The sequence below is a fragment of the Saimiri boliviensis genome, chromosome 12 (genome assembly GCF_048565385.1).
Source record: "Saimiri boliviensis isolate mSaiBol1 chromosome 12, mSaiBol1.pri, whole genome shotgun sequence".
Lineage (NCBI taxonomy): Eukaryota > Metazoa > Chordata > Mammalia > Primates > Cebidae > Saimiri > Saimiri boliviensis.
In genome coordinates this window covers 113,767,923-113,785,007 of record NC_133460.1, presented here as the reverse complement: position 1 = coordinate 113,785,007, position 17,085 = coordinate 113,767,923, and the positions used below count along the sequence as shown (strand labels likewise).

The 17,085-nt window shown below is 49.5% G+C and overlaps 1 protein-coding gene across 4 annotated transcripts in view; it reads right to left on the bottom strand.

Moving 5' to 3' along the window:
- Nucleotides 1–17,085, bottom strand: part of LOC104650214 (methylated-DNA--protein-cysteine methyltransferase) — a 344,899-nt gene that overhangs the window by 12,101 nt on the left and 315,713 nt on the right. For all 4 annotated transcript variants that reach the window (XM_074383097.1, XM_074383098.1, XM_074383099.1 and 1 more), the window contains exons 8-10: nt 15,485–15,612; nt 13,455–14,051; nt 8,822–8,887 (exon numbers count right to left, since the gene is read on the bottom strand). The gene's annotated coding sequence lies outside the window, so the exon portion shown is untranslated. The remainder of the gene's footprint in view (nt 1–8,821; nt 8,888–13,454; nt 14,052–15,484; nt 15,613–17,085) is intronic.

The following is a 17,085-nucleotide window of genomic DNA, read 5'->3' as shown; positions in this document are numbered from 1 at the left end:
ACTACTAGGTATATGACTAACTGAAATGAATACATATATTCACAAAAGTACATGCACAGCAAAGTTAATGGCAGCACTATTTTTAAAACCACCAACTGGAAACATGGCCAACATGGTCATGGGTAGCAAAATCTCTAAATAAAATTGTGTCATATTTATACAAAACGAATACTGTACAAAATAATGAGAATAAATTTACTATCATTACATGCATTGCTGTGAAATGAATCTCACAAATATAATGTCAATCAAGAGAAGTCAGACACAAAAGAGAGTACAGTATGTTATTTCCCTTTATATCAAGTTAAAAATAGGCAAATTTCATCAATGGTGTGAAAAGGCAGAGTTGAGCTTACCCAGGTGGGGTGATAGTGACTAGGAGGAGGTTGGAGGGAGCCTGTTGGAACTCCAGATCAGGATTCGGGTAGGTTCACCCTGTAAGTTATATGGGGCTGGATGCTTACGGTTCTTGAATGGCTCAGTACCTACTTTCTACTTCAATAAAAAGTTCATATTTAAAAAGTGCTATAGAGAATAACTTCATACATGTGTGTTTGTGCATTAATCAGTGTTTCTTCAGGAAAGAGCCCCTGAAGTGGGGTTTTTGGCTTGTTTGTTAAATGTATACTTTAAATTTGGGCAGGTGCGGTCAAATGTTTTAATTTACCAACATGTAAGAAAATCCCTATTTCACCCCACCTTCACCTGTACTAAATACATCCATTCCTTCATTTAAAAATATTTATGGTCTAAAGGATCAATATGTCTAAGTCTGCTTACATGAGGTATCTGGAGTGGTCAAATTCAGAGAGACAGAAAGTGGAATGATGGGTGCCGGGGCTGGGGAGAGGAGGATGGAGAGTTATTGTTTAACGGGGGAACAGTTTCACTTTGCAAGATGAAATGAGTTCTAGAGATTCACGGAGGTTATGGTTACACAATAGTGTAGATGTACTTCATGCCTCTGACCCGGACACCTAAAATATTATTAAAATTAGAAATAGTTGGGCATGGTGGCTCATGCCTGTAATCCTAGCACTTTGGGATAATAAGGCAGGAGGATCACTTGAGCCCAGGAGCTCAAGATCAACCTGAGCAACACAGGGAGACTCTGTTTCTACAAAATATAAAATACTTGCTGGGCATGGTGGTGCACGCCTGTGGGCCCAGCTACTCAGGAGGCTGAGATGGGAGGATCACTTGAGCCCGGAGGTTGAGGCAGCAGTGAGCTGTGATTGCAGCACTCCACTCCAGCTTGGATGACAGAGGAAGACCCTGTCTCAAAAAAGAAACTGTAAATGTTTTTATTTTAGCAAAGTTAAAGAAATGAAAAACATCTACCGAGTGCCTATTAGGTGCCAAGCACTGTTCTCGGTATTGAGAATTTAGCCATGAATAAAACAAACATTTGCTCTTCTTGTGGGACACTCTAGTGAGGATACCTTCAGTCAAAATTTTTGCTGATCTAATTGGCGATAATAAAACCATGCTGTTTTAATTCACATTTGCTAATTACTAATATATTTAGCATGTTCTCACACATGTATGTAGCTTCAGTATTTCTTCTGTGAACTGCCTGTTGATACCATTTGCCCATTTTTTGTTGGGTTGTCTTTTGCTTGTTAATTTGCAGGAGCACTTTGTAGTTGATGGTGGTTACCTCTTTGCTTATGTGTTGCAAATATCATCTCCATGCCCATGACTCTACTTTGGGCTTCTCTCCCTGTGCAATGCCCCTACCCCTTCCCAGCCATCTGTAAGTCAGTCTTTTCCTTTATGGCTTCTTATTCTCTGTTTAGGATGATATCCTCCAACCTAAGATTAAAAGACAAAATTATCTTATATTTTATCTTGGTACTTTGGTGGTTTTCATAGTTTCAGCCTATGTTCTTTAACCTCTCTAGGGTTTAATTTTATGTTTTATACAAGGAGAAAATTAATTTTATTTTTCTCTAAATGGGGAACAAGTTATCCCCAAACTGTATATTGAGTTGTCAGCTCATCTTTTCCACTGATCTCAAATATCACATTATTCCTTTTTTTCTTTTTAAATTCTCTTATGCTGACCTTTTGGAGTATTCCTGCCTAGACTCCATTTATTGTTAATTCTTGTAGTTTAAAAAAATATGTTAATTCCTAGAAGAGCAAACTTCCTCTCAGAATCTTTTAACATTTTCTCAGCTATTTCTGTTCATTTACTCTTCCACATAACTTTTTTTTTTTTTTTGATATGAGTGTCGTGCTCTATTGTACAGGCTGGAGTACACTGGCACGATCTTGGCTCACTGCAGCTTTGAGTGCCTGGGTTTAAGTGATCCTCCCACCTCAGTTTTCCGAGTAGCTGGGACAACAGGTGTGTGCCACCACTCCTGGCTGGCTCATTTTTTAATTTTTCTGTAGAGAAAGAGTTTCCCTATGTTGCCCAGGCTGGGCTCAAACTCCTGGGCTCAAGCAATCCTCCCACCTTGGCCTTCCAACGTGTTAGAATTACAGGCATGAGCCATTGCTCCGGGCCTAATTTTCGAATCAGTTTGATGCCGTACAGAGTTTATAGTATGGGGGGTATTGGTGAAATACTGAGTTACCCCATTCAGATACATATTAAGTCTCTTCATGTATTACATAAGAACTTAAAAGCAACTGCAGGAGGTGCTATGCAGGAAACCAATTCAGTGCTTTGGGAACACAGAACTTGGAGCTGTATTGATCCAGGCTAGCAGCAGGGATGAGGGGGTTTGAGAAGCAGGAAGGCTTTCTTCCAGAAATCATGTGTTGATTCACTCTCGAGACTGATGAGGAATTAATGAAGCAAAGTTGGGGTGGGGGGCACAAGTCTTGCAGGCACAGCAAGAACAGTATGTGCTAAGGTCCTGAGGCCACAGAGATGCTGATATGGCTGCCAGAGCAGAGTAATGTCGGGAGGCAGGCATGGGCATCACCTCTGCCAGGCCTGCAGCTGGGATTTCCTTTTGCAGTTGCTACAGACCGTCACCTTCCAAATCCTAATCCTGACCTTAACAGGGAACAAGAAAGACATAGACTCACAGAGCCAGGGACTGTCTGAGTAATGAAGGTCCTTGGAGGTCACTTAAGTCTGCCCATCCTCATGTGGATTGGGGGATTAGCAGAGCCAAGCTCGTAGTGACAGTCAATGTGGAAAGTTCACTGAAGGGATCAAAAGCCAAAAGCTGGTTCTTTGAAAAGATTAACAGAATTAATAAATCTCTAGTAAGACTGATCAGGAAAAGTGACCACTGCTATAGACCTGATGAACATTAAAAGGATGGTAAGAGGACACTGAGAAAATATACACACTAAGAAATTTGACAACGCAGAAAAAAAATGAACAAATTCTTGTAAAACACAACTTGCCAAAACAGACACATGATGAAACAGAAAATCCCAAGGATCCTGCGTTTGCTAAAAATGGTAATTAAGACAGTGTGTTACTGGTATAAAGGCAGAGAGATAGATCACTGGAACAGAATAAGGCACCCAGAAAAGACTCACATATATAAAGTCTTCCGGTTTTTGACACGGTACCAATGCAATTCTATGGAAAAAGAAAATATTTTCTAAAGCAACTGACATCCATATGGAAAAAAAAATCTTTGATCCTTATGTTGCATGTATTAATCCATTTTCACACTACTGATAAAGACATACCCAAGACTGGGCAATTTACAAAAGAAAGAGGTTTAATAAACTCACAGTTTCACATGGCTAGGGAGGCCTCACAATCACGGCGGAAGGTGAAAGGCACATCTTACATGGTGGCAGACAAGAGAAGAGAGATTGTGCAGGAACACTCCCATTTTTAAAACCATCAGATCCCGTGAGACTAATTCACTATCATGAGAACGGCATGGGCAAGACCCGCCCCCATGATTCAATTACCTCCCACCAGGTCCCTCCCACACGTGGGAGTTCAAGATGTTAGATTTGGGTGGGGAACACAGTCAAACCACATCATCACACCACTAAATGAAAATAATTTGGGTTGTATAATCAATCCAAACAGAAAAGCTAAAACTATACTGCTTCTGAAAAAAACACACAGGAAACCATCTCTATAAACTTGGGGTAGGCAAAGATTTCTTGAGCAGGACATAAAAAGCACTAACAATGAAAGAAAAAAGTGATAAACTGGACTTCATGAGAACTTAAAAGTTCTGCTCATCAAAGGACACCATAAAGAAAACAAAAAGACACAATTATGGCTGGGCACAGTGACACACCCATAATCCCAGCACTTTGGGAGGCCAAGGCAGACAAATAGCTTGAGCCTGGGAGTTTGAGACCATCCAGGTCAACATGGCAAAAACTCATCTCTACAATAATTAGCAGGGTGTGATGGTGCATGCCTGTGGTCCCAGCTACTCAGGAGGGTGAGGTGGGAGGATTGCTTCAGCCTAGAGGTCAAGGCTGCAGTGAACCAGATCGCACCACTGCACTCTAGCCTGGGCGACAGTCAGAGCCCATATCAAAAAACTTTTTTTTTAATTAAAAAAGAAGACATGCCACAGACTAGGATAAAATGTTCACAATGTCTGCATTGGAAAAGGGCTTGTCAGTAGGTAGAGGAGACAGATCACAAGAAAAAAGACCAAGAATGCTGCAGCACTGGGCTGAGCGCCAGCAAGCAGGGTCTCACCACTAACGTGCCCCAGAGTAAATCCTGGGAAGCCTCACTGGGCCCCTCCATCCACAGAGCTTCCTACCTGGGCAAGGCCACTCCTTCCACTATGCTCGATGTTGGCCTTGTTTGCTGGCTGGAAAAGAACTTGCATCTTTGATGTTCAGCTCGTAAGCTGACTCCGTAGGGTGATGCTGGTTTTCTCTTCCTCAGAGTAAACACAGCATGTAAACACCCATGGAGAGAAAAGGTAACCTTGCCTTCAACATAGGAGCCAGGTGGCGAGACGGTGGGTTTTGGCCCAAATCCAAGCTGCCCACCGCCACTCCCCACTGGCCCTGTGAGCCAGGGGCGGCCCTGGCAGAGGGGGAGGCAAACGCTCCTGTTCTTGTTCAGATCCAAGCCCACCGCTTGCCCTGCTGGCCATGCTTCTGGGAAAAATGGAGTGAACGATGGTGTCCACACACTCCTGCAGCCAAGGATATTCCAGATCTCAAGGCAAGCTGGGGCCTGTGCAGATGGCCCTGAGCGCCAGTGGACAAAGTGTCCTGGGCCTTCTGGGGTCACTGGGCTCAGGGACACAACGTTCAGTGCTTGACCCTTCCCCAGCATGGCCTTCGAGTGGTGGCCTCCTTGGCTCTGTCTACTGCCAATTTTTGGAAAAGTTCCTCCACCCTGGCAAGTGCGGGTTCCACTGGTGCCCCAGGTGAAGCCAAGGCCCAGGCACCAGAATTTACTTTCTAACATCAAGGCAGCTGCTTCTGCGTGGGGTAAGGGCTGACAGGATGGGACTCAGGCTACAGGGTGCAGAGATGGCAGAGGCCAGGGCAAGGCCATCGTGCTGAGACCTTTCCGGCCGGCGTTAGCCTGGTCCTGTCCAGTGGGGCAGGACAGCCTTAAGGAAGAGCCTCAAGGAATCCAGTGGCCCTGGTGGCCACACTGACCCAGCCTCTCTGGCCTCTTCTGGCCACGCAGTGGCTGTGAGCAGCAGGGACCAGAGTGCTCAGGGCCTGCAAGGCCACCACATGGCGATGCCTGGGCTCCAGGCAGGGGTACAGTAGAGCCCCAACAAGGCTGGACCTTTCTAGGCTGTGCCCGGGGTGCACAGAGGCCTCTCGGGGACACAGGAAAGGTCCAGCCCCAGGAGCTCACAGCTGGCCAAGGAAGGGGCTGTCTCTGTGTGGCTGAGTCCCATCCCGGTTGGGCCGGCAGGAGGGTGGGATGCAGGCTGTGGTGGCCTTGGGGAGGCAGTGGCAGTAGCAGGCACAGGACCCCACAGTGTGGCAGTGCCTCTGGGCAAGGCTTGTCCTCATCACTCCATGTCAGGGAGTGGACAGGAATAGGGCTCTGAGCACAGTGGAGGGGGCGCCTGCCCCAGAAGGGATTGGGTGCTGGCTTCCTGGGAGATGCAGGGTGGGGGTGAACCATCATTCAATGTGGGGTGAGCCAGCAGCACTCAGGCATCTCCCATCAATGTGGGTGAGAGGGGAAAGGTTTAAAGATGCATCGGGCCAGCCCGGCCTCCAGGGACCACTCCCTGTGGCAGGAAGACATTCAGGGCATAGTGAGCCACACTGCAGAGGGCTGCCCAGGGCCTTGGAAAGGAGAAAGACTTGCCAGAGCCACCCTCTCCCCTGGGTCCCCTGGGCAACCAGGCTGTTCAGTTCCTGCAGCCCCTCCTTCCCTGCTCCTCACAGTGACCGGCCCCAGGTCCATCCCTTCTGAAGAGCCAGGACAGCTGCTTCATGGACTGCAGAGGACTTGGGGACTGGGTCAGAGTCCAGTTGCCCTCAGAAGAGCAGAGAGACCTTAGGGAATACTGACTGGGAGACTTCTCATCTAGGATGAGGACATCACCACCTGCCCTGAAGGGCTGCAGCCAAGAGCAAGGAGAGGCTTGTAAACTGTAAAGTGCTGTACTCATGGGAGGAGCTGGGGCACCCTGAGCTGCCTCTCTGGTGCCGTTGGGTGGCTTTAGGCGATCTTCTGTCGAGGTCAAATCCATGTGGGAAACTAAGAGACAAAGAAGCAAAGAAATTAAATGAAGTGTTTGTGTGAGTTTCAGAGGAATTTCGATTCCAAAGGCAGTTTTTACAGGCAGCTAAAGCGTCTCCTTGACAAAAATAAGTTTCTAACGAGGAAGTAACAGAGCAGCAGATGAAGCCCAGGTACTGTAAATCATTAGGAATGGCCGGCCTCCCGCCAGGGTGGCTGGAGGAACTCGAAGATGAGGAGGCAGAGATAAGAACAAAAATAGAAAATAGATCTCAAAAAACACAAACAGTTCTCATAAACACTGGAAAGCTGCTGATATGATTTTTCTTCTTTATATAAAAGCTCAGGGATGGTCCGAGCATTAGAGGCCACTGAATGGTACCTTTAGGAATAGAGATGGGAGGGAAACCTGCTTAATGAGAGACCAAGGCCCCCCTGCTGTGGCTCCGGGGCTGGCAGGTTCAGGAGGCAGCAGATCGCAGAGATAGAAGGTGAGGCGCTCAGAACCCTAGGAGGAATGCTGATTTTGTTTTTTAAGGCTGAGAAATAATAAAGCAGAAGCTAAAGGCTAGCCCCTAATCAGAACTCTTTGTCTGGCAGAAGTTCATGCATTTAGACTCATTGGGGTGGGGACTGGAGCTAGACTGTGGGGAGGACCATGGTGGGAAATAGAGGCTTTTGTTATATCGGGGTTCAGGGGTTGAGGGTGCCCTCAGCTCCCCTGAGAGGACATATCTCCAGGTTCTTGGCCTCCTGCCCTCTCAAGAATGAGAGAAGGGACCACAGCGCAGTGCGCAGTAAATGCCGGACTCAAAAGTGTTTGTAGAAAGTGAATTATTGAGAGAGAGAGAGAGAAACCGGAGAAGGAGAGACAGCTGACTCTCACACTGAGTGAGAGAATCCAGAAAGATGGAATCCGGGAGAGGAGAGCAGCTTCCACAGTGAGCGGAAGGGAACAGAGAGATGGAGTTTAGGAGGGAAGACAGGCTTCCACGAGAGCGTGTGGAAGGGAACTCCAGAGGGAAATCCAGGAGAGAGAAAGATGGCTTCCATGAGAGGAGTGTTCGTGGAAGGGAACCCAAACATGGAGTCAGAAGGGGTTTGAAGAAGGGGACTTTTAACCTGGGCGGAACCCCCACCTTCTCTAAGACCCCAGGCCAATGAAAGGAGTTCCTCAGAACTTCTGCTGGGGTGGCTGACTCTTAGTTTCTTCCCATGCCAGCAAAATTTAAACATAAATTGTTAAATCTCCTGGATGGAGAGGTGGGAAGGGGTCATGGCGCTGGGAAGTTCTTGCCCTTAAAACTAAACCCCTGTGGACCCGGAAAGAGAACATATTCCCTCACTTTGACCATAAATATGAACTGTCACTCTGACATCCAGACCTGTGGCTGCTACTTCGGCAAACATCCTTTGCCAGAAGAGGCTATCTTAGGCTGTTGGGGCTCCTATCACAAAATCCCATGGACTGGGTAGCTTGGAAACAACAGAATTGTATTTCTCATAGTTCCTAGGGCCGGAAAGTCCAAGATCAAGGCACCAGCAGATCTGGCATCTACCCTCTGCCTGGTTTGCCGATGACACCTTCCTGCTACGTCCTCCCAGGGTGGGAGGGACGAGGCAGCTCTCTGGCCTCTTTCATAAGGGCACCGGTCTCCTTCATGGGGGCTCCACCCTCATGACCTAATCACCTCCCAAAAGGGCCCATCTCTTAATGCCATCACCTAGGGGTTAGGGTTTCAGCATATGAATTTGGGGCCGGTGGGGGACACACATGCAGACCACAGCAGAGGTTTTGGGGGCCTACTTTACAGAAAAGAGAACAAGCCATTGATTTGCACAATGTGGATATGCTACACCATCTAACAGAAATTTGCCTTGTCTGTAGATTGAATTAAACTTCAGAAATAGCCCATTGGGTCTGGCAGGGCACTGGGCTAAATTATTAGGTTTTGTGCCAGGCTCTGAAGCTCACTGCAGAACTGGCCCCCTACTACTCTGGCAACCCAGTGGCTTCAAATAACAGCTGGAGATTCCATGGGGCATCTCCAGTTTGAGCAGGAGGCCTGCAGAGTGTGGTCAGCAGCGACTGGTCACTGGGAAGACGCTTTCACTATTACAGTTTCACACAGTCTGAGGCCCTGGTTTGTTGCTTTCTTTTAGCCAAACAAGCTTTAATCAATCACTTGCCTGCAAACATAGGAGCTTCCAAGCTGTGCTCAGATACGACCTCGGTGTGATGGTTTCTTCTAAGACCTGCAGAACACATAGCAAGAAGAAACCAGTGGGAAAAAGAATCAGTGTTAAATGAGAAGCACCTTGCACCATTTTCAACACAATCTCTGTTTTGCTAACAATCTTAGTTTTTCACAGTAGTTCTGGTAGTTCAATTGACAGTTGGAATAACTAGAAACAATTTTCAGGGGAAGACCTTTTCAAAACAAAACTGAAGAAATCAGTCAACAGGTCTCTTTCCCGTGGATGCTACTGGCAGGTGACCAAAGTTGACTGGATAGATAATAAATAATGACAACTGCAGCCACAAAGGACTAGAAAAATTAATTGCGTTTCATGAAATTGTACCACAAGTTGCCAAACGGAAGACATACTTTATGGTTCTGGTTTCCTTCTGCATTTAGTCATGGAGGTGGCATCGTGCTTCTGGAACGGGGAGGCTGGGCAACGGCCACAGGTTCTGTTTGCGTCGTCCCCCACCAGCACTAAGTGGTCTGTACATCAGGGGGGAGAAGTGGCTCCTTTTTCAACGCTAGTGGACTTACACGCAGACCATTCTCTTCGTTCTTCTAAAACCCAAGCCTTACTTATCTCCGTGACTGGGGACTCGATATAGAGCCGTGAACATTACACCTAGTTTGGCTTAACGAAAATCATTTTCTTGCTATGAAGGCATCCATTCTTGGGCATGTGGGATGGGCAACGGCAGCATTTCCAGCTCTGCCCCACAGTGTCTTGGTGACAGACAAAGGGGAAGGAGCATCAGTGTGAAGCCCTCCGCCCTCGGCAGGGGCGTGCACCCATCACCCAGTGTGGAGAGGCCTTGGTGGGGCAGGGAGCTCTGCGCCAAGTAGGGGAGTGACAGATGGGATGACGGGCTTTGCATCATTTTGGGTTTACTCTGCCCAGAAAGCTCTGGGGGCACTTGAGGACTCACACTTAGGCAGAAGTCGATCCGGGGGGCTGCTGTGATGGAGAGGAGATCCTAACCACTGCTTTTTCTCCTACAACTTTTCTAATCAGAATGGATCTCGCTGTCAGGAGGCCAGAGGCCATCAGAAGTGAGCTATGGCCAGGGCGATTTCCTGGACACGCAGACCAGGGGAGCTCAGTGCTCTCAGATGTTTTTTCCCTTTCCATTTTTTTTTTTTTTTTGGTCCAACAAGAATCAATATTTAAGATTATGCAATGTCCGTACCAGCCTGAAGTAGCTGCCAACCAAAGGACAAGGGCTGGATAATTTACAATGCAAGGAATCCATTCTTTTGAGAGGGGGAAGGGAAAAAATAAAGATTTAAGCTTCTTATCCTGGGCTGAACTTTTCTCCTCCATTCTTAATGGCACTGAGCGTAAATAAACCATCCATTCTGTTTTGTATGAGCGGTCTGTACTTCGCACAGATTCTGTGGCATCGACAGGCCAGTTTTAGATCCTTGACCACAGGTATGAGCTATGACTGCCTTGGAAACAACACTTATTTACATTTTTTTCAACATACGGTACTGTCATTTAGCCTGATCAGAATCTACCCTGATCTTCTTTTGCCCCAACAGTCAGCAGAGAGAGTCTTTTCACTGTCGGCGACTAATGGTTTTCTGTCCCATATTTTTAATGTGAAGATTAAATATTTATAAATGCCTCGTCAATAGCATCCCATAACCAGGTCTTCCCGAAGCCGCAGACCGTGGTCCATGCTCACTCACACGAAGTCAGAGGTCACAGGTCAAGTGAGCAGCTCGCAGCGGCTGTGGGGTGCATCTGCTGCCACCAGGATCTGGACAATTATTTGCGGGGCAGGGCTTGTTTCTCAAAAAGCCCACATCATGGCCAGGAGAAGCCTCCTTTGTCTCCATAAAGCCCCTTCAGGCGAGGTGTTTACTGGAATCACAGGCTCCTGCCCCTGCCCGGTGACCTTCCCAACACTGTTCAATTTGAGGTGTCTCCAGGAGGAAGCTCCCCTCTTACCCACCCCTCAGAAGAGAAGGACATTCGTGTGATACTTCCCAGGCCCTGGGGGACAGGGCCATATGGATGGGGATGGGGAGAAGGGAGTGGGATGTCCAGGGCACCTGTCACCCCTGCTTGGGATGCGGCTTGCTTGGAAGCCCATGGTGGATTTTAAACAGCAAGCACGCGCACTCTGTGCTGCTGGAGACCCATGTGGGCATGAGCTTCCGAGGGTGGGACTGCAGATGGTAAGCCCCGGGAGGAGGGGGCAGGGTCCTGATGGGAGACCTGGCATGGACCAGGGTGGTGTCAGTGCAGAGTGAGAGGAGGCTTCTGTGGGGGTTGAGGGTTTAGCTGACAAACAGAGGCTGTAGAAAGGGGTTTAGCCGCCCCAGGAGAGACGGCGAAGCCCAGGCCAGCGGCTGGAGCGACCCAGCTCTGCCATGCGCATATTCCACAGCCCTTCCGAGGGCAGTGCCCGCTACCCAGGTGAGCGAGCCTTCTTAGCCCGGAGACAGAGAGTCCCATGAGGGAGCCCTGGGAAGGGGCAAGCGACACACTCGGTCTGGGGCTCAGTATCGCCTCCGGAAAGGTGGGGGCAGGGAGACTTACTTATTTTCCTTAGAGGGCTCTTAACAATACCAAGGGGGATGCTGGATCCCAGGGGCCGGAGGACGAAGGGGTCAAGGCCTAGGTGCGCCCCAGGGCAGGACACAAAGGACTGTGGGGAAAGGATGTCAGCAGGGTCTATTCACCAAACCCGTCCAAACCCTGCTAAAAACGGGGAGGGGGACACTTTCTGAAGACTTGAAGGAAAGCGAGCGAGGGCAGAAATCTGTCTCAGCCTCCCACCCCGAATGCCCGCCCGTGCTGGGGCAAATGGCAGAGGGAAAAAGGAAACCGGTCCACATTCCCGGGCTGCCGGCAGGCCACGCATCACCTTGACTGCGGCCCCGTCCAACCCCTGACTCCAGAAGACAGAGCCAGGCTGACACAGGAGGCCACCCAGCCAGGAGTGAGCTCTGCCCTGCTCAGCCCCGCCGCTCTGTGGTCCCAGAGGCCCCCTGTCCTCTACAGCGGGGAGGCCACCATCGGCTCTGCCCATGTCTTGGGATTACTGTGAGTTTCCATCAACTGAGCAGCATTCACACAGGCACGAGTTTCACAAACTGTCGAGTGCTGTCCAGGTATGACGCCACCCCTGGTGTTTGCACATGAACTCGAGGATGCTGCTTCAAGCTCCTGTCTCCCTCCTTCCTCAAGACAAGTCAAAAAGTATCCAGAGTAAGACTGGCATAAAGGTCTAAAAACCAAAAACAGGTCTGCAATGGAAGGACCCGCTCATGACCCCTCCCTTCCCCCTGCCTCTCCCCACCCAGCTCTACCCCCTGCCCCACCAGAGTACAAACTCCTAGAAGGCAGGGCTGCTTCCTGGGGCCTCCTGCCTGGGAGCCCGTCCGAGAGGGAAGGGAATGGATATGCAGCCCTGGACTGTAAATCTCAGTGTCTGGAAGGCACTCTTCCAAGACAGGAATGCGAGACGGCTAAAGCACCCTGCTTAATAGTGATGCATTGATAAAGTGATATTGATCATTATTGAGACTGGTCGGCCATCCATGGGGAAACACAAAACCAGCAGGGCAGCCTGGGTGAGCAGGCCCCTCTGTGGGCCGACCCGGGGGACGGCCAGTCTCGTAACTGCCACGATGATGATGAACACGTATTGATTTCTTTAGTGCCTCTCCTCAGCCCCAGAGCACTTCATGCACTTATTGGAAAGTGCCTGAAACCAAATTGAAGACAGGCCCAACGAGGAGTATCAATCCAAATGTTAAGGGCATCGGAGGGCTCTGGAGCCAATGGGGAGAGACAACAGGTCTTCAGGCGCCCCGGTTCCAAACACTTAAGGAAGTGCTGTGCCCCACTCTGTTCAATAGCAGCTTCCGCCTTGCCAGGAAAGCAGAAATGAAGAGGTGTCTACACACGGATGGCGGATGCACGGCTTCCAGGGAAGGAGCTCGCACAGTCTGCAGATCCATGGACATCCCTGCATGCGGTGCCCCCCACCCAGTGCACACATGATCGCAGCAGGGGTGCCGGGGACCATCTGCGGGCTGCTTCCCCTCCCCCGTCTTGGGTCTTGGGGCAGCCCACCTGCCCAGGCCAAGGCTCTGAGTCCCCTGTGGAGGGGCTGCTCTGCAGTGTGGCCATCTGAAACTCCATAGCCCTCAGGGAACCAGAGGGTAGCTTTCCACGGAGCATTTCAGATGTCCAGGCCCCAGGAAACATAACCATTTAGAAAAATTAAAACCATTGAGTCTTATTTGGAAATAATTCCAAGCTTATAGGAACACTGCAAGGATAAAAACAGTACTGCAAACACCCATCGACCCTGCACCCAGATTCGTTACTAATACCATGAATGGTGTCATGGTGGACTTCTCTGCCTGTCTGTGTATTTTCTGAGCCACTGTGGGGGAAGGTGAACACACCGTGGCTTGTATCCCCAAATACTTCCTGAGCGTAAAGCGTCATGGACACAGCCTCGTGTAGTTACCAGCTCTGGAGGTGTAACGCGGACTCAGTGCTCTGTCATTCACATTCCTGTTTTGTCAATTAACCCTGTGACATCCCTCCTCACCGTGTTTTCCTTCCAGTCCGGGGTTCAGTCCACTGCCGTTAATTGCCGTGCCTCTTGAGTCTTCCTTCATCTGGAACATCCTCACAACATTTTGTCTTGTCTGATATCCACGTTTTTGAAGAAACACGCAGGCTTTAGTCGCAGCCTGCACACTGTGGTGGCTGGGCTGCAGGAAGCTGCCTCTGACTCCCAGGGACACAGGGACCAGCCCCAGCCCCAGCCCTCCAGCCACGGCTGTGTCACACCCCTCATCAGTGGGCTGCAGGGGTCGGCCTGTGGCTGCACGTTTGAGGTGCCCCAGAGTGGGCCTGGGGAAGGAGCAGAGGCCACATGCCTCTCTGGAGTGGGCTCTTTCTGGTCATGACTGTGGCTTACACACTTATGATGTAGGCAGCCCCTGCTCTAGGCGAGTAGGGTCCGTGGGGCTCAGGGACCACAAAAGCCCACACCAGAGCTCGCCCACAGCTGTGAAGACCAACTCTTGGCTCTGCAGTGCCGACAACATCTCTGAGTGGGTGTGAGGGTGCTGGGCTCTGGGCCGATCTGGCGAAGACTGGCATTCCAAGTGAGGTTAAAGGCAATTCGAAGAAAGAGGAGCTGAGGGAATGAAAGAACCATCCATCAGAAAGCCCTGTGCATCTCAACCCGCTTTGGGGCGGGGTCCCCTGCAAAGCCCTGGGTGCCGTGTGGGCTGGGCAGGCTCCAGGGAGGCCCAGGCCAGTGCTGCCTCCTCGCCTCTCTCCCACCTGTGGAAAGACCCAGCGCCCTGTGCTGGCAATGTGCCCACCTCCTGAAGGGGGCAAGACCAGAAACCCCCCAGGAACACACTGGGCCGGTGGGCACTGCAGGAGTGCCAGGATGGGGTGTGGACCGCACCAGGGACTGATGCAGAGCCTGGAGATGGCAGCCTCCCCAGCTGGGTCCACGAGCCCAGGCCACCTGGAGCTACACCGCAGCCAGGAGGATGGCCTCAAGGCCTAAGGAGCCTGGGACACTTTAAACGGCCTCCCCCCTCAGGCTCTGCCGCCCACTTAGGACAGATCCCACGAAAGACTGCTATGATGAGGTTTCCAAGAGCTCCCTTAAGAAGAGGGGAGGGAGAAAGGGGGAGAGAGGGTGGTAGGTGCTTGGAGTGAGGTCAGTGGTGGGAGTGAGCCAGTGGAGGCAGTGATGGTGGGACACCCTTGTGCGATGCCTGCTGGTCCCCAGGAACCCCGGTCCAGGGCAGCTGCTCTGGGTAAGACAAGCACGTGCCTTGCTCCTCAAAATGAGTCCACCCTGCGGTGGCACCAAGGCACGAAATCCCAAGGGAAAAGGCTCAGGCAGTCCCCTTGGAGAATTATATGTTAAAATTTTACACCGCTCTGAGTCTTGTACAGGAGAGAGGGCATCCTTTAGAAGCGACATCCCTTGTGAGCACTCTGTGTCATGGAGCCAGAGAAGGTGAAGCTGTGGCTACAAAGAATAGAGACACAAAGAATAGGTTCAAGCCGGACCCAGAAAGAGCCGTGAAGTTAATCAACACCTGGTGTGGTAGACGGCGTCCTAAGATTGTCTCGAAAAGTCTTCTCATACTCCCTTTGCAGGTGACTTTGCCATAACTGTCGAGGAGACTATGTCCCCTTCCTTTGGAGGTGTCTGCCCTGTAGCTTGCTTTGAGTAATGGTTGGACCTGGCAGAAGTGAAGCTGTGTGAGCTCAGGGGCCCAGCTCCAGCCAACACACCCCGTCTCCACCCTTCCAATGCACAACCCTGAGGCCAGCATGTGAGGAAGTCTCCCGGGCAATGGAATCCATACAGGAGGGAACTGTGGGGCCCCCAGGGACAGCAAGCAGCACCTGGACAGGTGAGCCAGGCCATCCCGGACCCTCCCACCCAGCAAACCCTCCAGCTGAACACACCACATGAGTAAGGAACTGCCCAGCCAACCACAGAAGTGGAAGAAATAGCAAAGCATCACCCTGTATGCACCATGGTGGTTAGGTAGTAACATCACTGAAATGGAAGTGGTGTGCTGCTCTAACACAAACCTGAAACTTTGGCCTCGTTTTCAAAGCAGGCAGCAGGTGGAGGCTGGAAAGGTGCTGAGGATGTGCTGGAAGAGCGATCTGAACAAAGCAGTGACAGAGCCACCAGCAGGACTGTCGCCAGCGGTAACCTGGAAAATAGAACATGTACCAGAGAATGTGTAAATGTGGATGAAAACATCTCTAAGTAGAGTATTGAAAGTGTCAATTGGGAAAAGATACAGGAAGAGTTTTCGCAGTCTACCCATCTGACAAGGGGCTGATATCCAGAATTTACAAAGAACTAAAACAGATCTACAAGAAAAAAACAGACAAGCCCATTCAAAAATGGGCGAAGGATATGAACAGACACTTTACAAAAGAAGACATACAGGAGGCCAACAAACATATGAAAAAAATGCTCATCATCACTGGTCATTAGAGAAATGCAAATCAAAACCACATTGAGATACCATCTCACACCAGTTAGAATGGCGATCATTAAAAAATCTGGAGACAACAGATGCTGGAGAGGACGTGGAGAAATAGGAACACTTTTACACTGTTGGTGGGAGTGTAAATTAATTCAACCATTGTGGAAGACAGTGTGGCGATTCCTCAATGACCTAAAAATAGAAATCCCATTTGACCCAGCAATCCCATTACTGGGTATATATCCAAAGGATTATAAATCATTCTACTATAAGGACACATGCACACGAATGTTCATTGCAGCACTGTTTGCAATAGCAAAGACCTGGAATCAACCCAAATGCCCATCGATGATAGACTGGATAGGGAAAATGTGGTACATATACACCATGGAATATTACGCAGCCATCAAAAACAATGAGTTCGCGTCCTTTGTAGGGACATGGATGAACCTGGAAACCATCATTCTCAGCAAACTGACATAAGAGCAGAAAATCAAACACCGCATGTTCTCATAGGTGGGTGTTAAACAATGAGAACACATGGACACATGGAGGGGAGCACTACACACTGGGGTCCGTTGGGGGGAAATGGGGGAGGGATGGGGGTGAGGAGGTGGGAAGAGATAGCATGGGGAGAAATGACAGATACAGGTGAGGGGAAGGAAGGCAGCAAACCACACTGCCATGTGTGTACCTATGCAACAATCTTGCATCTTCTTCACATGTACCCCAAAACCTAAAATGCAATAAAAAAAAAGATACAGGAAGAGACAGATGGGCTAAAAACCAAAACCACCCAAAACTCCATTCAGTTTGCAAGCAGAACTGAGAGGGAACAGAAATGCATTAGGACCCACTGGTTAAAAAATAAAAGTATTTCTCATTTTTGGTTTTAACAGTCAGCAAAATATCCCTAATAGAAGAAAAGGCCTCAGAGTAAGGACTGATTTGGGAGTCTGCTCATAGGATCCTTTGCTGAGGCTTCAGAAAGACCAAAGCTAGTGCCTCAAGGACCCTCTCAATAAGGGGCTAGGGGCTTCTAAGAACCCATGGGGCACTGTCTCTTAGGAGTCTGACATATCCAAAGCGAAGAGGGGTCTTGTCTTGAAAAGAATTACAGTTATTTTTGGGGTGCCTAGAGAAACCTCAAGCCCCAATAAGAATCATAGGAGACTCATAAAAGTTTTGAGA